Here is a 24,502-nt window from a genome sequence, read left to right on the forward strand (position 1 = left end):
TACTTTGGGAACTTAGTTTAATTTTCTTTTCAAAAAAAGGAAAAAGGAGCTGGACCCCCAAAATCATGGGGCACGCAGAACAGCTTGAACAAGATACAGAAAATCATAGAGACACAGGGTGGGGCAAGGAGTGAAAGGGGCCAGAAGATTAACAGTAAACTCCTTTTTATAAACATCATATTTTATAATGTGCATAATATTTCATTACCTTAGGGTCTTACTGGAACTTTAGGTACTTTTTCAAGGTTTTTTTCTTGGTAGGTGTTTATAGGTTCTAGAAAATAAGAATTAAAAATGTTTTCAGAGACAGGATTTGAATAAGTCAAACTTTAGGCTTCATAGAAAAAGCCCACCCACATTATATGATCTTGTTTGTTTTCTGCTTGTTTCTGTTAAAGTCTATGAAGTTCAATTATGCCCCTTACTATGTAATTTAAGACACCCTGGCTATCCTTCAAATCTCAAGAGAGAAATCTCAGGGATGGGGGAGGATATAGTATAAGGATGACAGGAGTTGTGGTTGAGTCAGAGATAGCAAAGCTCGGAAAAAAGCAAGCCACCCACTCTAAGTGACAGAGATCGTAGAGGGTGGAGCCCAGATTTAAATCTAAGTGTGTCCCACCAAAGCTATACTCTTAAGAAAAAAAACAAATTCTGCCTGATACGAAAGTATCATATGCTCACAAGGTTATAATTAGAGCCTCCTGTATCCTTTTACACTTTCTAAAAGGGCAAGCTTTATGGAACCAACAAAGCAGTGACTTCTCTGGGACAAGATGTGACTAGTACCAAAGATGCCTGACTCAGAGGTTACATGAAAATAGGGTTTCACACAAGAGATGTCCACTCCACTGGCTAGTAAAGGAAAGATGGATATATACTAGACAGAATCATGGCCCCCGTAGCAAAGATGTCAACACATTACCTTACGTATCAGAAAGGACTTCAGAGATATGATTTGGAGTCTTGAGATGGGAAGATTCTCTGGAATTATCTGGGTGGGCCCAGGGTGATCACAGGGTCCTTGTTCAAGAGGGGCAGGAGAGTCAGCGTTAGAGAGGAGATATGATGACACAGGCAGAGGGTCCGTGTCAGAGAACTCCAAAGATGCCACCCTGCTGGCTTTGAAGCTGGAGGCGCAGTCCTGAGCACGCAATGGTGGGCAGCTTCTAGAAGCTGGGAAAGACAAGGAAATGGGTTCTCCCCCGGGGCCCCCAGAATGGAATGCAGCCTTGCTAACGCCTTGATTTGAGCCTAGTGACACCGATTTTAGACCTCTGACCTCCAAAACTGTAAGATGATAAATGTGTGTTGCCTTCAATCAAATTTGTAGTAATTTGTTACAGCTCAGTAGGAAACAAATACCGCTGCCATGGGCTTTTTTATGTGAACTAGTGGTTCCAAGCAACCAGTGTCACTGAGGACAGGAGTGGGATAGCTGGAGAATATTGCTGATCAAGACAGGGCAGAATCACTGAAGCTGGAAAAGCCTCAGAGTGTGACTTTTAGAGGTGTAGACAGTGAATCGTGCTTTTCCATCATTCTTCCTTAATCCTTGGGTCCCAGGAAAAAGCAGCATCATCTGAGTGACACACATAGAGCAATACACTCACTTCATCACACAGAGATTCTCTGCATAGTGTAGAAAATTTAAAAAACATATTCACAAAGATCTTACAAAATAATTATCCTCGTATTTAATCCTTTCATATTTTAACCATTCTGGTTTGTTCAGGCATTTGTAAATTTTCAAAGACAAATTTAACTACAGATAATAAATTATTTAAAACTTACAGAAAAAGGCTTTCTGAGCCCATTCCCACAGAGCCGACATTTCCTGAATCTCGATCTTCCATCACCTTCCAGAAGATGCAAAAGAAGAATTTGGGCAAGTCACATAATCTCCCTAGAGTTCCTGTTTTGTGAAATTATGCCCAATTCATTGAGATGGGAAAAGAATCTTGAATCCTAGATCTGGAAGGAGCCCCAGAAATGGCAGTAGCCCACATTCTGCATTTTCCTGTGAAGAAACTCAAGCAGTCACTTGTCCAAGACCTCACACAGTGCTGCCCTCTGCCCGTGCCCCCAAGGACACAGCATGCGTGCCAGGCTTTCTAAGGTGGTAGGAGTACGGATTTTTTTTTTTTTCCTGGAGAATTTTGTAATTTCGGAAGGAAGACAGACAAATAATGTAAACATATAAAGCGGTTTCTCATAAATACAATGACAGAGGTAAGCACAGGGTGCTAGCTGAGTTTGGAGGAAGAACACACAGCCCCAACAGGCCCCATTCACCATGGATACTCATTGTTTTTCAAAATAAAAACTTCCATTAACTTCTCTTTAGTTGACAAAAATAATTGTGTCCTTGGTAAATTGTTTTTCTTTTTTTTTTAAGATTTTATTTATTTGAGAGAGAGAGAGAGAGAAAGAGAGAGCACAAGCAAGGTGAAAGACAGAGGGAGAAGCAGACTCCCCACAGAGCAGGGAACCTCACGGGGGACTGGATCCCGGGACTCTGGGATCTTGACCTGAGCTGAAGGCAGACACTTAACCAATGAAGCCACGTAGGCACCAGGTAAATTGTTTTAAAAATACTGTCACAATGAAATGAAGAAAATAAAGATTGTCCATAATCGGAATGATAGTGTCCAGAGATTATAGTGCTATTATATCTCTATGTAGATGTGTGCATGTACATATACATATGGATTTCCAGTCTCTCAATAGATGTATAATTTTAATGGATATATATATATAAAATCTCCTGCTACTAGTTGTCACAACGCACTCTCACAGATATCTTATTTAAAGTCACTAAATCTCAGCATTGGAGTGGATACACTAAATGCCATCTAGGCCAATTTCCACATAAATAAAACTTTTTATTTTTTAATAACTTGAGATATATAGAAAAATTGCAAAGGTAGTACAGAGAGTCTCCCAGATCTGTTTTCCCTATTATTAACATCTGACATGGGTGTGCACATTTGTTTCAATCAATCAACCAATACTGATACATTATTGGTAACAAAAGTCCATGGTTACATTCCCTTAGTTTGTAACTGATGCTCTTTTTTCTGTTCCACAATCCCATGAAGGATGTGACATTACATTTTGTTGTCACATTTTCTTGGGCTCCTCTTGACTGACACAGTTTCTCAGACTTCCCTTGTTTTTGATGACTTTGGCATTTTATTTTTAAAGAATAGTGACCAAGCATTTTGTAGACTATCCCTTCGCTGGAATTTCTCTGGGATTTGTCTCGTGATTCGAGTAGGGTTTTGAGTGTGGCAGAGGAAGAACTCAGAGGTAAAGTAGCACTCTACTCATATTGGGTCAAGGCTACATAACAGTCGACATGATATTCCTGCCGATGCTGACCTTGATCACCCGGCACAGGTACTGTCTGCCTGGTGTCTCTACTGTAAAGTTACTCCCCAAACACGCCTTACACTTTACCCTCTAAAACAAAGTCACTATGCATAGCCCACCTCCAAGGAGTGGGAATTTAGAAGGTGGTGTATCGACCTAAACTATTTGGAATTCTTCTGCATGGGAGATTGGTCTCTTTTCCCACAATTATTTATTTATTTATTTATTCAATCACTCATTTATATCAGTGAGGACTCATGGCTAATTATTTTTTTTTAAAGATTTTATTTATTTATTTGACAGAGAGAGAGATCACAAGTAGGCAGAGAGGCAGGCGGGGGGGCGGGGAAGCAGGCTCCCTGCTGAGCAGAGAGCCCGATATAGGGCTCGATCCCAGGACCCTGAGATCATGACCTGAGCCGAAGGCAGAGGCTTAACCCACTGAGCCACCCAGGCGCCCTGTGGCTAGTTATTTTAAACTTTTGGTCTTGATCTAATGCTGTTTGATTCAGTGTGTGCTCAAATTGTACCAGCTTTGGCCATTAGGAGGCTTTTTTTTTTCCCAGTTGGTTTTTGGATCTCCGACATTACACATTAGTGTGTGTGTGTTTGTGTGTGTGTCTAGCACTTCCTTACCTTCTAGCACTGTCAAGAGCTGTAAGTTCATATTTTATATTTCCCACCCTAGACCTAGAATCAGTCAGCTCTCAAGGAGCACTGATTCCTTTTATTGAAGAATGGTATCAGAAACCAAGTTCTAGGTACTAGGCATGCTTATTAATAGTGGGGTATTTCGCTTCTAGGCCTTCTCAGCTGACAGAAGGAGGAAATATATATGTGTCTGTCGACCCTTGTATACAGACATACCTATAATATGTCCATATGTAACCATCTGTATCTATAGTAAGCTAATCATGAGTTAATTCTGATGTCCCCGAGTCTAATCCCTTACCACCTGGGTCACTGCTGCCTCTTCCCCTTGTTTACTTGTAAATTTCCACTCCAACTGTGAGAAATCTGGCTCCTGCCTTACATTTGTGTCTTTTCCCTTTTATTCTCAGCCTGGCTAGAGATTTATCCCTTTTATTAATCTTTTCAAAGAAATGGCTTTGGTTTCATTCATTTTTTTCTAGTATTTTCCTGTTCTCAACCTCATTGATTTTCACTGTCATTTTTATTATTTCTTTTCTTTTCTCCTGCTTGCTTTAGGCTTATGTTGCTCTTCTTTCCCTAGTTTTCTAAGATAGAAGCTTAGTCTGTCCATTTTTTATCTTTATTTTTTCTAAAATAGATACCATAAATTCTGTTCTAAACACTGCTTTTATACTTTTGTGTTTTCGTTTTCATTTGGCTCAAAATATTTTAAAATTTATCTTGAGATTTCTTCTTTAACTCATGTTATGTTGCTTAGAATTCTGTTGTTTAATCTCTATTTTGAAATTTCCCAGGTTTTTTCTGTTTTTAATTTCTAGTTTGATTCCATTGTGCATGAGAACATGTTTTGTGTGATTTCTAGTCTTGTAAACCTATAAAGTCTTTACATTTATCTCATCTTGTAACTGTATTATATAGCCCAGAATGTGGTCGATCTTGCTGAATGTCCCATGTGAGCTTGAGAAGAATGCATAATCTTCAGTAGTTGGATGCAGTTTTCTATAAATGCTATTTGGATCAAGTTGGTTAATAGTGTTTTTCAGGCTATCAATACCCTTACTGATTTTCTGCCTGCTTTGTGTATCAGTTACTGAAAGAGGAGTGTTGAAGTCTCTAACTATGATAGTAAATTTGTCTATTCCTCTTTTAAGTGCTGTCAGTTTTCACATCATGTGTTTTGATGCTCTTGTATTAGGTGCATACACAAGATTGTTATGACTTCTTAAAGAATTTGAACCTTTATAATCATATAATGCCCGTCTTTATCCCTGATAATCTCCCTCGCTCTGAAGTCAGCTTTGTTGGAAATAAACATAGCTAATTCAGCTTTCTTTGATTAGTGTGGTATGTCTTTTTCCATCCCTTTTACTTTTAATTTATCTGAGTCTTTATATTTAAAGTACATTTCTTGTAGACAGTATATAATCAGGGCTTGTTTTTTTAATCCACTCTGACAGTATTTGTTTTTTAACTGGCGTATTTAGACCATTCACATTTACAGAGATTATTGATATAATTGGATTAGTATCTACTGTGTTTGTAATTGTTTTCTATTGGCTACAATTGTTCCTTGTTTTTTTTTCCCTCCCTCTTTTTCTGCTTTCTTTGGTTTTATTGAGCATTTTATATGATTCTATAGTTCTTCTCTTAGCTTGTCAGTTATATTTATTCTAAAATATTTTTAGTGATTTCCCTAGAGTTTACAATACACATTTTAATCTAAATTCACTTCAATTTTTTAAAGATTTATTTATTTATAAATTATAAATTATAAATTAATAAATTAATTTTAAATAATTCAATAAATTTTAAATAAATAAATTTTCTCTTCGAGAAAGATAGCACAGGGGAGAGGGGCAAAGGGAGAGAGAGAGAGAAACTGAAGCAGACTCTGTGCTGAGCCCGGAGCCTACATGGGGCTCGATCTCACAGGAGATCAGCACCCCGAGATCATGGCATGAACCCAAACCAGGAGTCTGATGCTTAACTGACTGTGCCACCCAGCCACCTCTAATCTAAATTCACTTTAAATAACACTATACTACTTCCTTTGTCATACGAATACCTTCTGTATCTGTATGGAATAGTCCCAGTTCCTCCTTCCTATCCCATTTGTGATATTACTGTATTTATTTCACTTATCTGTATGTTATAATCACCCAATACATTGTTACTATTATTATTTCAAACAGTTATATTTTGGATCGACTAAGAGTATGAAAAACAAAACATTTTATTCCACCTTTATCTTTTGTTCTTCCATCATTCTCTTTTCTTTTATAGATCCAAATTTTGGACCTAGATCATTTTCCTTCTACCCAAAAACACTCTCTTAACATTTGTTTCAGGACAGTTCCACACGTGATGAATTTTCCCAATTTTTGTGTTTCTGAGAATGTCTTTACTTTCCCTTCATTTGAAAAATAATTTTAGTGGATAGAGAGTTCTAATTTGGGAGGGGGATTTTCATTCAATATTTGAAATATTTCCCTTCACTCCTGTTTTGTTTCCACGGTTTCCGATAAGAAGTCTGTTGTGATTCTTACCCTCGTTCCTTTCTAGGTACATTTCCCCTCCTCTGGCTCCTTTCAAAATTTTCTTTTTGTTTTTAGGTTTCTATGGTGTGAAGATGATATAGGTAGGTGTGGTTTTCTCACATTTATCCTACCTGGTGCCCTCTGAATTTCCTGAATCTGTGGTTTGGAGTCTGTCATTAATTTTAGAAAGTTCTAGGCTTTTATTTAAATATTTTTTTTCTGCTCTGTTCTCTCTTTACTTTCTGATATTAAAATCGTATATGGCACATCTTAGAATTGTCCCATAGTACTTGAATGTTCTATTTTAGATTTCATTCTTTTTCTTCTTTGACTTTCAGTTTAGGAAGTTTCTCCTGATCAATCCTTGAGCTCATAGATTCTTTCCATGGCTGTGTGAGTCTACTAATGATTTCATCAAAAGCATTCTTCATTTTTGCTGCAATATATATTATTTCTAGAATTTCCTTTTGATTTTTTTCTTAAAGTTTCCTTCTCTCTGCTTACGTGACCCATCCTTTTTTGCATGCTGTCTACTTTTTCCATTATACCCTTAACACATTAATCATAGTTATTTTACACTGTATATCTGATCATTCCAACATCTGTGTCATACCTGAGTTTGTTTCTAATGATTATATTGTCTCCTCAGACTATGTTTTTTCTTGGCTTTGATGTGTTTTGTAAATTTTTGTTGAAAGTCATACATGTTGTGTCAGGTAATAGGAACTGAGGTAAACAGCTTTTGGTGTGAGAATTTATGTTACTCAAACTAGAAGTTGACCTATGTTTAATGATTGCTATAGCTCTAAGTACCGGAAGTTTCAAATTCCTCTAGTGTCTTAGTTTTGGGCTCCTATTTTGACTTCGGTTTTCCTTGGAGAAAAAGAGAGACAGAGATTGCAACTCTTTCACTGTAACCCACTAGTATTATATAGGAACCCTGTTGGTGTATTGGATAAATGTTGGGGAGAGGAAGCATTCTATAATATTCTGATTAGATCTAGTCTTAAATGGCCTATGTGTTAGGGCTGTGATTTTCACAAGTGTTTCTCTAGTGGGATAACCTTTTCCCTCCTGCCCATAGTTGCCCTACCTGGCAGCAGCATTCCCAGTCTATATTCTTGGAGATCTGACCTCTGTTAACTATGGTTGTTTTTTTTTTTTTCCCCCTTAGGTGAGACAGGGCTAAAATGGTCTAATAAAGGAGAAATTCTCTTCCACAATTCTCTTCCCTTAAATTGGCGTAAAGTTCTGGCAAAGCCTTTTTCCCCTGGAAAGTAGACCTTTGCTGTGGAGAAGGATCTGAACATATTTCATAATGATTACTTTTCCTCTCCTTCTCTCAGAACCATGAAGGGATCTTTCTTACATCTTCACTGTGAGGACCTGGTGGGTTTCCTGGAGGTAAAGTCCACAAAAATATGAGATTCTCCTGGACTACTTCCATGAGATATCTTAGATGACTTCAAACTATGTCATATTCAGTGTGTTCCTGTTGCAAAATAGTAACGAATACACTATCCCTCATTAGGATTGTGTCAGAAATCTGGACTTTTTTCTTACTTTGTGAGGCTTGTTGACAGAAATGGTAGTTGTAAGGGTGGTGGTCCTTCTTGAACTACTGAAGAAACCTTTCGACTAAAATGGCTTGGAACCACTAGAGTGGACAATGCCGACTACATTCATGGAAAGGAACATGACAGGGATAGTGTCCAAATATATCTAATATAATGTAGGATAACTAATATAACAGCTATCTAGTGATCCTGATATTTTTCAGTTCTCAAGACAATGTGTAGGCAAAATGACTCCATTTACTGTTTTCTATGAAATATCTCTGAATATTTGGCACTCTCCCTTCCAATCAAACTTGGTAGAGGAAGGACTAAAACTAGTGCCCCCTTCCTATATTACCATGTCACATTGGTTCATTTCATCAGACCTTTATTTATTGATCAGTTAATTATTTCTTATGAACACAAGAAATGAGATGATGATCCAGCTGTCTGGAGTGTCCTAGAACACTTTCCTCAAATACTGTTCCTTTGCATTCTGAAAGCATTTTATACCTCAATTACAGTGATAAGCAATTCACAGTGTATACAGCTGTTTTGCGTCATGGCTAGTGGTCCCATTTCAGGAGTAAAGATTAGGGAGCTGCCTCCATTGTGTTACTTTCCTATATGGTCAGATTTAACATATTCATTGTTAGAAAGCAATTTCAGTTTTCTTGCCAACTTTCATCTTCTGTAGAGTGGGTAATCTAAGTCATAAGAATGTACATTTTCCCCCATGGAGTTCAGTAAAGGGAGAGAGTAAAGAAAGGGTTTTTGTTGTTGTTGCCAGCAATAACGCAGCCCATCAACTTTTAAAATATATTTTGAATTGCTCTTCTTCTAAAAAACTTTATTCACCTATCCTCTGTTATCTTAGATTATTTCCCATAGTATTATAACTTTTTGTTTATGCCTTTATTTCCATCCTAAAAAGAGAGCTCCTTAATTCAGGGAGAATATCTTATTTTTATTATCTGTAGTACCTGGAAGAAAGCTATCTCAGAGATATTGCTCAATAAATACCTGTTGAGATGAAATTAAAACTAATAAGATTCTACTTAGATTTGAAGTCAAGCTTCTTTCATTACTGAGCTCTAAAGCCATGTATCCAAACTGCCTGCATGATGATTATTATGATTGTCGTCATACATACCAATCACCATGCATCTAACGTGATTTTAGTCAGTTTAAAGAATATTTTTCATACATTATGGCCAGTGATGCCTACAATAATTGTGTGAGGGAGCACCTATGAAATGAATGTTTGCATTTTACTGGTGAGAATACTGAGACTCAGGGATTGAGACCTACAGGGTCTCACGTATAGTACACATTGGAACCAGCGCTGGGACTAAGCCCTTGGGGCCCTAAGTCCTAAGCAATTTATGCTTCTCTTTTGTGTAGTATGGGGGTCTCAACACTCTTTTGATACTGGGAACTGAAAAAATTTTTGTCGTTGGGGGAGGGTAGCTGTTCTGCTCTGTTCAGCATATTGAACAGTCTCCTTGGCCTCTGGCCATTAGATTCCATTGGTGTCCTCCACCCCACTGTGACAACAAAAATGTCTGCAGACATGGCCAAGGTCTCGTTGGCAAAATCAGTTCCAGTTGACTCAGTGGCCTAATAACAGGCACAACGTTTTAAGTGCTCTGGGACCAGCATTAATAAAATGAGAGGAAAATGGGGGGTGGGGAGGAAGTCTCCTTCATAGTAGAGGCAGCTTTTAATCTGGATCTTCACTGTGGAAAGACTGAACTGATCTAGCAGGATTATTGAGATGAGAATGAATGACAAATATTTGTTGAGCAGTCACGATGTGTCCAATTTAGCTCTAAGGGCTAAAATATAAAAAGCATTGTTAAATGTCTTCCTAAAATGAAATCCCATCTTAATGTCCATCTCGTGGAATATAGAGCTATTTGGGGTCACTTAATCTCATAACAAGCATTAGCATCTAGATTTATATTATCTGCTAAAGATTACTTAGAAAAGAATTGCCTCCCATTTATTTTTGTAGCTTACTAACTTATAAATCAGTCCCAATCATCATTTAATTGTACTGTACATGGAGATTATATTTCTCGTAAGTTTCTGGCTCCTTGGGAATGTACAAAACTATTGAACTGGAGCATATTTGCATAAATGTGGGAGGAAGGAAAGGCTACCTTTAGCTCTTGTCTCTGTTCAGCCAGGTTCTTGGAACTGCATAGAAACTCTCTCAGCAGATATGACAACCATCTCTCTGACTCAGCTTGATGAGCCCAGGGCTAAATCTACTTGGAAAACTGACATCTCTGAAAAGATATGCTTCTCTTCCTTGAACTAATAATTTTGGAAAGTGTATAGGAGCTGTTTGCATATTCCTTTTTGAGCTGTGGAAATATGTATAATTATTAAGAATATGAATTTGGGGGTCAGATAGAGATAGATGTGCCTGCCCCCTGCTTCTATCCATATGACTTATGTGACTGAGGACAAATTGTTTTAATATCTATGAACCTCAGTTTCTTCATCTACAAGATGAAGATAAGAATGACTTCTACCTTGGGGTACCTGAGTAGCTCAGTCAGTTAATCATCCCACTCGATTTTACTCAGGTCACGATCTCAGGGTCCTGGGATCGAGCCCCACGTCAGGCTCCATGCTAAATGGGTAGTCTGCTTGAGATTCTCTCTCCCCCTCCTTCTGCCCCTCGCCTCTTTCTTACCTTCTCCTTCCACCCCCTTCCCCTTCAAATAAATAAATCTTAAAAAAAAAAAGAAAGAAAGAAAGAAAGAAGGAAAGAAAGAAAGAAAGAAAAAAAAGAATGACTTCCTCCTAAGTTTCTTGGGAGAATCAAGTAAGAAAATCTTGTAAAACTTTTAGTGTGGGATTTAGCACAAGTAAAAAATAAATAGTGGCCATTATTACCATCATCTTATTATCTTATTTTTATCACAACTCCTAAATACAGAACTCCTATATGGAAGGGACTAGCTTGAAATGAGAGTGAGTATATCTTTGAAGTTATGTTGATATAATCTTTTTTATAAAACAGGAAACACTTCAATGGGTCTTGGTAAAGAATGTGGGTCAGATGAAGATTCTGGGAAGGCTGTAGCTTTCTCTCCCTATCCCAGGCTTTGTCTCTGAGCATTAACCCACCACTATTCCAATCCACCTCTTCACTAGTTCACTAATTCACTTCTTCTCTGCAAAAGCAGTTTTCTGAGGGTGAAAGTGGGAATTGTAGCACTCTTCTAGCCTAATCAATATGTCTTTTTAAATGTTTAATAAAAGAAGGTGAGTGTGTGTGTAGAAGAACAATGACAAGAAGGAAAACTGGTCAGAGCTCAACCAGGGGAAAGGATTAGCCCACCAGAGACAATGATTCTGAAATGCTGTTGTTGGGATTCACTACATCTGCTCTGTTCTGAAAACTTAAGGAAAAAATGCCGATTTTCTGATTCCACCCCAGATCTACTGATGGACTAGAGAGCTCTCTCCAGCAACTCCCATGCTCATTCAGGTCTGAGAGGCCTTTTACTATCCCTTTTACTGTTGTCTCTCCCTATGAGAGTTTACTCCCAGTAGACATTTCAACAACGCCTCTGACTCTATTCTCCACTCCAAGCAACATGATTATAATGTGGCTTCTCATGTAAGTCAAAGGTTTCAGTTCTTTAGAGCCCACGTCTGCTTCTGCTTTGGCATTCTTAACTCTTTTCCTCATCATCATGGTCTAGATTCTCCTCTCACTCTAGACTCCATCCTTTAATGAATTCATCTGTCACCTTGGTTCATGTAGGAGCCAGTCTGTGGCTGCCCCGGTATGTTAGCCCCGCCTTCACTACTGAACTCTGGACTTAGTATCCAAGAGGCATATTGATACTTCCCCTCAGGGTTTCTACGGAAACCTGAAGCTACATTTGCAAAACAAAACACGCTAGATCCCTCCATAAACTGACTCCTCCTTCTGTAATCCCTGTTCAATAAAGAAATGGTACCAACCACTTGGCCAAGTTAGAAACCTGAGAAAAGGGACACCTGGGTGGCTCAGTTGGTTAAGCGGCTGCCTTCAGTTCAGGTCATGATCCCAGCATCCTGGGATCAAGTCCCACATCGGGCTCCTTGCTCGGCAGGGAGCCTGCTTCTCCCTCTGCCTCTAGCCTGCCACTCTGTCTGCCTGTGCTTGCGCTCTGTCTCTCTCTCTCTCTAAAAAAAAGAAAAAAAAAAAAAAAGAAAAAGAAACCTGAGAAAAATCTTTGACCACTGTCTCCCCGTACATAGTGGACAATTAATGAAACCTACTGATTTTTTTTTTTCTCCCACATGAGCCCCAAGTTACTCACATTTTTATTTCTAATCTTGGGGCCATGATTGTAGTCACAATTATATCTCACCTGGCTTCCAGGCTCCCATCTTTCAGTTCAGTTCCTTCCACTTATTCCATTCTCCATATTGAAGCAAGAGAACATTTTTAAAATATAAATTTGATCATGTCACTTCCCACTACCCTCAGAATAAAGTTTAAAGCTCTTAATAGCACATGACATCTTTCACGATCCAGTTACTCCTTCTCTCTCCAGCTCAATGACTTGAAACACCTCTTCATAGTTTTTGCAGTAGCCATACCTAGATTCTTGCAATTCTTCAAGTGGACCATTCCCTCTCTTGTCCCATGCACATGTTGTTCCCTCTACCTTCCTCCCACCCCATGCAGAACGTAGGGGTTAACGTTTACTTATTGGCACTTTAAGAAGGCTATCCCAGACAAAGGGGTTTACTGGTGAACTCACCTGATAACTGGGTTTCTTTTAGCCTGTTTTCCCAGGATGACCCATTAATGGTAGAAGCATTACACAGAGGCTTCCTGACACCTTAGTTCTAGTGCGTAATATACCAAAAATTCATTTTGCAAAACTGTGAAATCACTTAGCTTTTCCGGGTCTCATTTTCCTTTTATCCTTGACATTCCATTACAAGATTACTGGGTTAATCCAAAAAAGTCAAGGCTATGAGAATGACCTACTTATTGAAAATATGGAAACTGCATGGCATCACTTATCCAATCTCACTTTTGTTCTACTCTCACCTCTCCGCTAACCGGAGAAACTCGGCCTTTTAGTTTGCCTCCCTTTTCCCTCACCTCCTCCACTAACTTCTATTCTCTGTTAGGACCAGGCTTCGACTTGGTATTTTCCAGGATGTTTTTTCCAAACCCCCAAAGCTGGGCCAAGAACCCTACCTATAAGGTCCCATAATACTTTCTTTTTCTCCAGAAAAACTTAGCAACTCTATTGTCATTTTTTTCTCTATTGTCATTTTGATCTACTTTCTTGCCTCCTCCCTCAGAGAGTGAACTCTGTTCACTCACTGTTAAGTATCTATTTGTGCCTGAGCGATATTCTTCTGCAACCTGAAGGACAGACCCTGCAGGAAGTGTTCTATTTGGGAGGCTGTTCTTAGCATAACAATGCACTGGCTATCAATTGCCATTTCAAAGTTTCACAGACTTTCTCACTATTTTTTAAAAAGATTTTATTTATTTATTTGACAGAGAGAGAGAGAGATCACAAGTAGGCAGAGAGGCAGGAAGTGGGAGGGGGGAAGCAGGCTCCTTGCAGAGCAGAGGGCCCGATGTGGGGCTCCATCCCAGGACCCTGGGATCATGACCTGAGCTGAAGGCAGAGGCTTAACCCACTGAGCCAACCAGGTACCCAACTTTTTCACTATTATATCTTCTTTAATTTTCATGCAGAAAGGTTGTTTGTTTGTTTTTTTAAATTCAGTGATGTACACATTTCTTTTTTTCTGATTTGACTATGGATCTGAAGAGGAATTGATTTTCCCAAGACCTTTCTTGTAGGAGCTATGTTTAGATAGGCTCCTATTTTCCTATTTTCAAATGCAGATTTCCATGCATGTGTATGGCAAGTCTCAATAAATGAGCTACATAAATAAATACATGTGTAATTAATGGATAATCAAAATATGGGTAATTGAGGGCTTCTTTGTGGATATAAGTGCATGCCCATTTTTATTTAAAAAACCATTTTTGAAAAAATCTTCTGAGATGAAAACTGTTAAAATAGGTATTTTATCTTCTAAGTGTAGCTCTGGACATAGTATTTCAATTAACATATGTTTCGTCAATTAGCTTTTGTCCAAAACTGTCATATCCTAATAAGTGATGCAGAGGTTCTGATCTTCTTTTTTTTTTTTTTAAGATTTTATTAATTTATTTGACAGAGAGAGAGAGAGAGATCACAAGTAGGCAGAGAGGAAGGCAGAGAGAGAGGAAGGGGAAGCAGGCTCCCCGCTGAGCAGAGAGCCCGATGCGGGCCTCCATCCCAAGACCCTGAGGTCATGACCTGAGCTGAAGGCAGACGCTTAACCCACTGAGCCATCCAGGCGCCCAGGTTCTGATCTTCTCAAAGATAAATGGGCAGTGGGTGCCACAGGAGGAAAAGGATGTGGTGTTACCTCAGACCTTGAGACACTCCTGGGCTCCTGAGAGTAAAGGTCTCAGATATTAGTGGTAGATAAGTGAGAGAAATCCTAAGACAAGGGACATCTCCCAGGTTAGTTTCAAGGCCAGTTTATAGGGCTATTCAAATCTTGCTCACAGACAGGAGGAGCTCTGCAGAGGAATTCTCAAACTGTCACGGGGAGGGGGAAATATAATAAGGTCTTTCTCTTCATTCCCCTTGAAGCCTCCCACTTTTACATATTGGGGTTCCTGGTTTTTGTTGTTGTTGTTGTTTTGAAACTTTTATTGACTTATTTGAGAGAGAGAGCAGGAGGGAGAGGAAGAGAGAATCTGAAGCAGCTCTGGGCTGAGCACAGAGCCTGACTCAGGCCGAGATCCCATCGCCTTGCGATCATGACCTGAGCTGAAACCAAGAGTTGGTCTTTTAAGTGACTGAACCACCCAGCATCCCTGGGGTTCTGTTTTTTTGAAATGAAATAGCATTTGAAATGCATATGGTCTTTTCTATCATTCCAAACTCTGATAATACAGCTTATCAAAATGAAAAGAACGGTTGGCATGCACGACTCAAGAACAGAATCATATTTAAAGATTTCATCTATGGGGTGCCAGGGTGGCTCAGTGGGTTAAAGCCTCTGCCTTCAGCTCAGGTCATGATCCCGGGGTCCTGCTATCGAACCCCGCATCGGGCTTTCTGCTCAGCGGGGAGCCTGCTTCCTCCTCTCTCTGCCTGCCTCTCTGCCTACTTGTGATCTCTGTCTTTCAAATAAATAAATAAAATCTTAAAAAAAAAGATTTCATTAAAATCTGAAAAAAAAAAGATTTCATTTATTCACTTGACAGAGATCACAAGTAGGCAGAGAGGCAGGCAGAGAGAGAGGAAGGGGAAGCAGGCTCCCCTCTGAGCAGAGAGCCCGATGCGGACCTCGATCCCAGGACCCTGAGACCATGACCTGAGCCGAAGGCAGAGGCCCTAACCCACTGAGCCACCCAGGCGCCCCAGAATCATTTTTAAATAGTGCTTTAGTGTTGTGTCCTTTATAAGGATGCATGGTGAATGTGACTGTGAAATTTAATTTTTTAAAAATGAAGCTGCTATTGTGCTTATTTACCTTTCTAAAGTGGGATTGTCTGATCTTTCAATTAAAATTCTTCACAAATACTGAAATCCCATGGAAGGTAGGACTGACTGTGAGCCCTGACAGCTTGGTCCCTTCTTTATGGGTTTGGGAATACGCACGTATGTTTATGTTTCGTTTCCTGTGAACTTTCCAATAGAACTTCCTGGGAATTGAGTCTCTCCACCTGGAATATCAAATTCTACTGTCCTCATCTCCAGTGATGGTTTGCAATGCAAATTTTCGGGTTGGTTACACACAGTACCATAACCATGGTAACCAAATGAAGACAAGTTTGCCTTACTTCCTCAGTGAAGTACTTTCCAGCCCTGCATTCAGACCTGATGTTACTGCCAACAGTCAAGGGCTTTAAAGGAACAGCCCGATGGTTCAGAGAAATAAAAACACAACTGGAGCCATTGTATTCCTTCCCCCACACTCCTCCCCTGAGTCCAGGACTTGCTACCAATCTCTCCTGCCATTTCTAACTACTTTCAGCTTTCTTGGAGGGGAGACTAGAGAGAATCCCTCTGTATCTTTATCCCCAGCTTGACTGTAGATTTGGGCAAACCCACTGCCCTGGCTTTCCATGTCTAGCTCCTAAACAGGAGCAGATAGAAACCTGCTTCTGTGTTCACAAGGACTTTTTAGTGTTAGCAGCTGTGATGCTCAAGGAGACAGGAAGGCGTCCAAATAGAAGCAGACACTTTCTGAGAACAACCACAGCAAGTTGCAAGGGCCACTTCTCTGCCAAAATTCCTTTCTTCTGGTAGAGTCATTCTTACCATTTGTTTGTTTCCAGCCTGTGGGGGAAGGGTCTCAGTCCTCTGTTCTCACTTTCTGTCTGTTGGAATGGGAGGGCAGCTGTGGTATGATCTGAAACTTCTGTACCCGCAGCAGTGTGACCCGGTGATGCCCAGGAAGAAAGACTATAAGCAATAAGGTAAGCAATCTAATTGCATGGATTCTGGCCTGGATGATTTCCGCACTCCCATGACTACCTGGGTGGCTGCCATTAACACGGAAAGGTAAAAAATACAGGGGATGGGAATGCTCTAGGCTCAAAATTCTTAGTTTACTTCCCTTTGGTTGTGAATACCATGTCAAGCAATGTTTCTGAAGTAAGAGGAAGAAGTTATTTTTACTTTCTATTATAACTAGTGGGACTTGTGTGTCATTTTCTCTGGTACTTATTACCACGATTTGGTTCAGAGGATGATTTTCTAACTCTGTCATTCCTTCTATCATTATTTGTTGGGATTCTCTAAGAATAGCTTTCCCATCTCCCCACAGGTCTGCCTCCTTTAGATATTAGTACACATTATCTGAGCTCTCCAGGAGGTTTCCCTAATTAATATTTCCACAATGACGAGTGTTAATTTCCTATCTTCTAGGAAGATAGGAGATAAGATAGGAGATAAGATTTCTGAGAATCTAATATGGTAACCTATTGTCTTTTTAGTCTTCATTTCCTTGAATATTTATAAGCTTCACTACATTTACATTCTTCAGCCCTTTGTACATGCTCCCCCCATTTTAACTAGGCTCCGTGCCCAACGTGGGGCTTGAACTCACAACCCTAAGACAGAGACCTGAGCTGAAGTCAGAAGTTGAACACTTAACTGAATGAGCCACCCAGGTTCATTTGAATTTTGAATTGCCTCATTACATTGTTTCTACTTCTATGTGTCTTCATTTTATTGATTTATAATCGCATGTCGTACATCAAGGATAAAAACACCTTTCATGTCACGTATACTGTCAACATTTTTATAGATCTTTTAGCATTTTTACATTTTTATTATTTTTGCCATAGGAAATTTTTAAACTCTTAACTGGTGAAATCCATTGCGATTTTCCTTCATTGCCTTTGGTGTCATTTCACCATGAGCTTTTACCACCTCAAGATTAGAAAAACATTTACCAATATTTTCTTTGAGGCCTATTTTCATTTCATTTTTTTCACATTAAATCCTTAACGCTGTTGGAACTCATTTTGATGAATTGTGTAGGGGTCTCTTGTTTGTTTTGCTTTGTATTTTTTCCATTAAATCCTAAATTCAGAAATAACTATATATTCACACACAGTTCTAAAAATAATAATAAGTTTACCTGCCTTAATGCAGGAATCCTTCCAACAATGCATAGGTAACCTATTTCTGCATATATAGATTTCTATCTGGGATAGGATTTGTCTTCTCAACATACTTAACAGCTATAAAGTTGTAATATCAGGACAGTTTCTCATAATCACTTATAAGGAATAATATCTACTTTCTTCTCTACGTTCCCTGAAATTTTTATGATTATGATCATGGTGGGAAAGCAAAGATGATGACATCTTTGATGTCAGAGGAGTAAAGAATATGTTAGAATATGCCTTTGTGAATAATCCAGGTTGGAAAGAGGATTTAGACCCAGGGGCTGGCTTAAATCTTGATCTCTTCTCTTCACTGCTTGCTATGTCTGTGTGTTCTTGGATGGAACACATTCTCATTGTAGTCAAGAATTTAACCATTATGACGGTTTCCTATTGGACTGAAATATGATGCAATTTTTATTGTGTAACAGTATGTTTTGAAACTTGAGATGTGCACACCTGAAAATCTTTTTAAATTATATTTCAAAGACTTTATTTATTTGAGAGAGAGTGAGAGAGAGAGCATGGCAAAGTGGGGGGGGGGTAGGTCAGAGGGAGAAGCAGACTCCCCGCTGAGCAGGGAGCCCAATGCAGAGCTTGATCCCAGAACCTGGATGGTGACCTGAGCCAAAGGCCGATGCTTAATCCCCTGAGCCACCCAGGTGCCTTGTACACCCTGAAAATCTTAAAGCAAATTGATCAGTTATTTTTTAAAGGTATTAGGAAAAGTGTATAGAAGGAAGGTATTATAGAGTCCAATTAAGAGTATTTTTAAGAGAAATAGCCATCTGCATTGGTTGGTCAGATTCTCCAGAGAAGTGAGCTAGTACATATATATATATGTATATGTATATCATATTAAAATAATTCCATATATTTAATTAGAGAGAGGGGGAGGGAAGAATTTATATCTATCTATCATCTGTCTATCCATCTACCTACCTATTGTTGCTCGCACAATTGTAGAGCCTGAGAAGTTCTATGACCTTCCATGTGCAAGCTGGAGACCCAGAAAAGCCAGTGGTATAGTCCAGTCTGAGTGTGAAGCTTGAGAGCCAAGAGCATCAATGGTGTAAACCCCAGTTCTATAGCATGAGGATTCTGATGTCCCAGCTCAACAGTCAGGCAGAGAGAAGGAGAAATTTCTTTCCACCTTTTTCTTCTCTTCAGGCCTCAACAGATTGAATAATTCCTGTCCACACTGGGGATAACAATCTGCTTTACTCAGTCTTCTGATTTAAGTGCTAATCTGTTCTGGAAACACCTTCATAGACACACCCAGAAATCATGACTAGCCAGATATCTGGGCATCCCCGGCCGAGTCAAGTAGACACAAAATATTAATCATCGCTCTATCAGATAAGATGAGTTGTGATTTCAGTAAGCTAACATTGAAGAACAGCTGTTTAATTGTTGCAAATCCACTGCTGAATAGCCCTTTGGTGAAATTTATGCTATAATTGTTCACATGCATTTTAATCCCCCTGTCTGGAATGTTTGCCTATCCATTACCCATCTTCAAGAGCCAGAGCCAATACTTCCCCTTCAAAGGAACCTTTTTTATGTCCCTAAATGAGCATTTTCCTCCTTTAATATTTGAGAACAGTTATTTTATACTTTTCTTAAAATGCATATTATGTTCTACTTCACAATATAGTTAATAAGTACTATTTTTTATAAAGGACTGTAAGCTCCTCAAAGTTTCTTTGTATACCATAGACAGTAAGATGTTTCATTGAATTAGTAGATGTTATTATTACATTTATGTAATAGTTCATGCATACAGTGCATTTTTATGAGGAATGACAAGTGCACATTACTGTCTCTGATATGACAGAGACTGTGAAGGTAAGTCATAATTCTCACCTCCTGAGAACAAAAACAAGAGTCCAGTATCAGAAAAATCATTCATTCATTAACAGTCATGTCTGATTCCCCCATTATTACTCATGGTCTAGGCTAAGTGCCAAGGATAAAAAAAAAAAAAAAAAGTCACGGTCCTTGTCTCCAGGGGGTCCATTTAGTTGAGTGGGAAGGGCAGAAGTGTAAATAAACTGAGTGTGAAAAGTGCTTTCATAAGGAGTTGTACAGGTTGCTGGGAGTGCCAGAAGAGGGCTAGGATGGGAGTGGAGAGTGATAAGGAAAGAAAGTTCTACGGAATGAGTTCCATCTGAACTCAGTGGAATGGTATCCAGGAAAGAGGGAAAAGCAGCACCAGCAGAGGGATCTGCACCCCGTAGCAGCAGAGAGGAGGGCACGCTGAAAACAACAAACAGGTCTGCGCATCCAGAATAGGATGTACACGAAGGAACCTGGATGGCGATGTTACGGGAATGGAAGATAGCCCCACCACCTTTCATTCTCCTTCCCCAGGATGAGACAAGGCAAATATGGAGAAGACAAGAGTAGGAATAATGAAAAAAGAAAGAATCATTGAGAAGAAAAAAAATCTCCTTGAAGTTGGAAAGGGATTGGAACAAGGCTTGCAGTAGGTGAATCTGTTGATTCAGTGTTCCCAGCCTCAAAGGCATTTCACGTTTCTAGGAAGCTGTGTATATGGTTCTTGACTGTCATCTTAATACTCTTTTGCTTATTTCACCAGCAAAAGATGAAAACTCCAAGTCTGAGAGAACTGATTCTGGATTCCAACTTGGGTGCAACTGCCTTGTCTTTAAATCTAGCTTGCTCCTAAATGGCAGGAGAGAGCACCCTTCACATATTTCACAGTGGGAGGAAGCCACCCACAGAGCAAATCATCACAGACTGCGTGTTCCTCCTAGCAGAGTGTTGACAGAACACTCTATTCTCTAGGCTCTGCTTCTACTTCACTGAATCACTTGGAAATCTTTACCCATATCTATGGGACTTTGATACTTGGACAGGGAGGAAGAGCAGAAGGGCATTCCTGGCCTGGCTTTATTGCTTGAGTTTTTGAGTTGTCTTCTAAGTAATAGGAACAGTGTTTTATTCTTATCCCTTGTATAGTTTTGATGGTCATACCTTTAAAATATTTTTATTTATTTATTTATAAAGATTTTATTTATTTATTTAACAGAGAGAGAGAGAGACCACAAGTAGGCAGAGAGGCAGGCAAGAGAGAGAGGGGGAAGTAGGCTCCCTGCTGTGCAGAGAGCCCAATGCAGGGCTCCATCCCAGGACCCTGAGATCATGACCTGAGCCAAAGGCAGAGGCTTACCTCACTGAGCTACCCAGGCACCCCTAAAATATTTTTTAAATGTGAGCTCCATTGGTCAACGAATAGGTTATGTGGAGGCTAGAAATAGAATAATCATCTTATGGAATCATCTCATTTCATCCATTTTTCTTATGTCATGCAAGAGGAAATTACATTCCATGACAACTTGAAACCACATACCCAATGTCATGCAACCAATGAACTAATTGTTGGTTAATTAAAATAAATTACCTTTTGTTTCCCTGGTGATGAGTTAAGATTTTTCATCTGCTGTTAGCTTGTGGAAGGCACATAAGAGAAGGTAAAAGAAGGTATTTACTCAGATAATCTTGGTTGAAATAGTGGAAGTGGACCTCAAGTGATAGCCCAGAAAATTTTGCTTCAAAGTGGAGGTAGTATATATATTTATATAGTGAATATATATTGAAATATATGTGCATGTATGTGTGCAAATATATATGTAGCTGTATAATAATCTGATCATTTGGGGATGCCTGGGGTGGCTCAGTCGGTTAAGTGGCTGCCTTCGGCTCAGGTCATGATCTCAGGGTCCTGGGATCGAGTCCCACATCGGACTCCTTGCTCCGCAGGGAGCCTGCTTCTCCCTCTGCCTCTACCTGCCACTCTGCCTGCCTGTACTCTATCTCTCTGACAAATAAATAAATAAATAAAATCTTTAAAAATAATAATAATAATCTGATCATTTTTCTAGTTCAGATTACATTGTTTTCTGATACCACATAGCTATCCTTGGCAAGTTGTACCTTTAACATTGCTGAATATCGAAGTTTTATCAAAGATTTCATAACCAAACTTGCAATGATACTTCTCAATTCCTTGCTAGCATCCATTTAAACATTAATTTATTCAGCAAACATATATTGAGTACATTATCCTACAATTATGATAGGAGAGCTAAGATCTCTGTCCTGAAGAAAATCTTACATGGTCAAACAGAATTGTAAGTACAAACTTATAAAACAATGTGAACATACTTTGTAGTGATTTATACTAAACTATTAGATCGAGGAGCAATCAAAGCCATACTCACATAGGGAGAGCATGTAGATAGAGGAGATAAGAGTGGGCTGAGGTTTGAACACTCAAAATTTAGGAAAGTCATGGGCTCCTGGGTGGCCCAGTCAGTTAAGAATCTGACTCTTGATCTCAACTCACGTCATGATCTGAGGGTGGTGAGATCAAGCTGTATGTCAGGCTCTGTACTGGGCATGGAGCCTGCTTAAGATTCTCTCTCTCACTCTCTCTGCCCCTTCCCCCACTCTAAAAAAAAAATTTAGAAGAGCCAACAAAAGATCTTGAGAAAAAAAGCCTTGAGTGAGATAAGAGGATATCTGAGAGAGCAAGATATATTAAAGAAAGAAAGAAAGAAAGAAAGAAAGAAAGAAAGAAAGAAAGAAAAGGAATGAAAAGATTGTTTCCATTAAGAGGAAGTGGTAAACTACTGAAAATTCTGAAATGATAAGAACAGATAGTTAAGTGTTAGCATACTGATTGGGGTGGGTAATAAGAGAGTGGGAGGTGTGGATAGGTCTGTACGTGGGAGCATTTGCTATGTGATCCAAATGAGACTATAAGTTCTCATTCACATACAGTTAACAGCAGCAGAGGTCAATGTGAGATATACTGTAAGGGCCTCTCTCTCACCCGCTTTTAAGTGACTTGATGTGAGATGTAAAAGGAATAGAGGAACTAAGGAAGACTCATACATTCTTGGCCTGAACAACTCCTGAATAGTGTACACCATTTATTGAGATGGGGACCAATGGAATAAAGGCAGGTATACAGGAGATCAAGCAGAAGTCAAGGAAAGAGTAAAGAATTCAGGGTGCTACGTATTATGTTAAAAATGTAAGCATCCAAGTGAAGATGTCAAGTGACTAGGAATACCCCATTCTGAAGCTTAGGTCCTCTATTCTAAGATGTGGAAATATGAATTCAGGAATCACCTTGAGAAAAATAGAAAACTAGAGTAGGAGTTGGAGAGAAGTTGAAGGGTCAAAGGAGAATAATTTTTTTTTAAAGATTTTATTTATTTATTTGACAGAGAGAAATCACAAGCAGGCAGAGAGGCAGGCAGAGAGAGAGGAGGAAGCAGGCTCCCTGCTGAGCAGAAAGCCCGATGTGGGGCTTGAACCCAGGACCTGGGATCATGACCTGAGCCGAAGGCAGCGGCTTAACCCACTGAGCCACCCAGGCGCCCCAAAGGAGAATAATTTTAAGATGAGAGACATGATAGCATGTTCTAAGCTTAAAGAAACAATCCAATAGGGAAGGAAAATGGTATCTAAGCAAAGTTTGTGAGTAAAATAGAGGTGACAAAGGATGCTTGAAATTGGGAATTTGGAGGTTGTTCATTTATAGTGATGAAGTATGACCATGGGAACTGAGTGGAAGGAAGGGATACTGAAAGTGGGAAGATTACTGAACTCAGTGGTCAGGTGTTGATGGGTCATCTAGATTGACAATGAAATCTTCCAGGAGAATGACAGAAATACCATTCCATTTTCAGTAAATGAGGGTGAGTGTCCTGGATGTTGATGACAACACAGTCTGAGAGCTTATGCTTTGAAGGAGAGAGGAAATGAGATCTGAAAGCATCATTGAGGAACGTGGAGGAACTCTATACTATCTCCAAGATTATGGTCCTTATTCAGTGGGTGAAAAAAAAAAAAAAAAAGCCACAGCCTGAGAAAGAGGCAAAGGAAACCATGTTCAGGTTTCAATTAGAAAAAGGGCATGGGGGCACCTGGGTGGCTCAGTGGGTTAAAGCCTCTGCCTTCAACTCAGGTCATGATCTCAGAGTCCTGGGATCGAGCCCCACATCGGGCTTTCTGCTTAGCATGGAGCCTGCTTCCTCCTCTCTCTCTGCCTGCTTCTCTGCCTACTTGTGATCTCTGTCTGTCAAATAAATAAATAAAATCTTTAAAAAAAAAAAAAAAGAAAGAAAAAGGGCATGAAGGGACATTCGATGAAGAGCTTAGGATAAAAGGGATTTGGTAGGTGACAGTCCCTGAATTCCAGAGGGCACAGAGTTTGGGAGTGCCTGGAGAAGGTGGAGATTGGACCGGATGAGGCAATGTCCACTGCCACAGGAGCATGGTTCAAGGGCATGATGGGATTAGTCCTATGGTCTCCAAGAGTAAGAAGTATGAATCAGTTCTCTTAAAGTGTTAGCCTCCCAGGACTGGTATCTTAGTCTTTGGAAGGAAGTGAGTGATATTAAGGCATATGGTAATCATCTTTTCAGAGCACGTGGGGCTCTCAAGGCTTCCTTTTTAAACCTCTGTGAGTGATGTCACAACTGGGAAAGTGACAGGTCTTCATGGAGCATAGGGCTCTATGTAGACTTCTCCTAAATTTTTCTGCTGGTGAAAGTCATTGTAATGGCAAGTGGAGGGGAGCAAGGAAGCCAGGACACCATTTAAGATCTTTT

The 24,502-nt window shown here is 39.5% G+C and overlaps 1 protein-coding gene across 1 annotated transcript in view; it reads left to right on the forward strand.

Moving 5' to 3' along the window:
• The first annotated feature begins 16,206 nt into the window (after nt 1-16,206).
• The window catches only part of LOC111147420 (coiled-coil domain containing 129), an 85,503-nt gene continuing 77,207 nt past the window's right edge, over nt 16,207-24,502 (forward strand). The window contains exon 1 of the mRNA XM_022503427.1: nt 16,207-16,655. The gene's annotated coding sequence lies outside the window, so the exon portion shown is untranslated. The remainder of the gene's footprint in view (nt 16,656-24,502) is intronic.

Source organism: Enhydra lutris, unplaced genomic scaffold, assembly GCF_002288905.1.
Source record: "Enhydra lutris kenyoni isolate GAN:26980312 unplaced genomic scaffold, ASM228890v2 scaffoldscaffold16, whole genome shotgun sequence".
Taxonomy (NCBI): domain Eukaryota; kingdom Metazoa; phylum Chordata; class Mammalia; order Carnivora; family Mustelidae; genus Enhydra; species Enhydra lutris.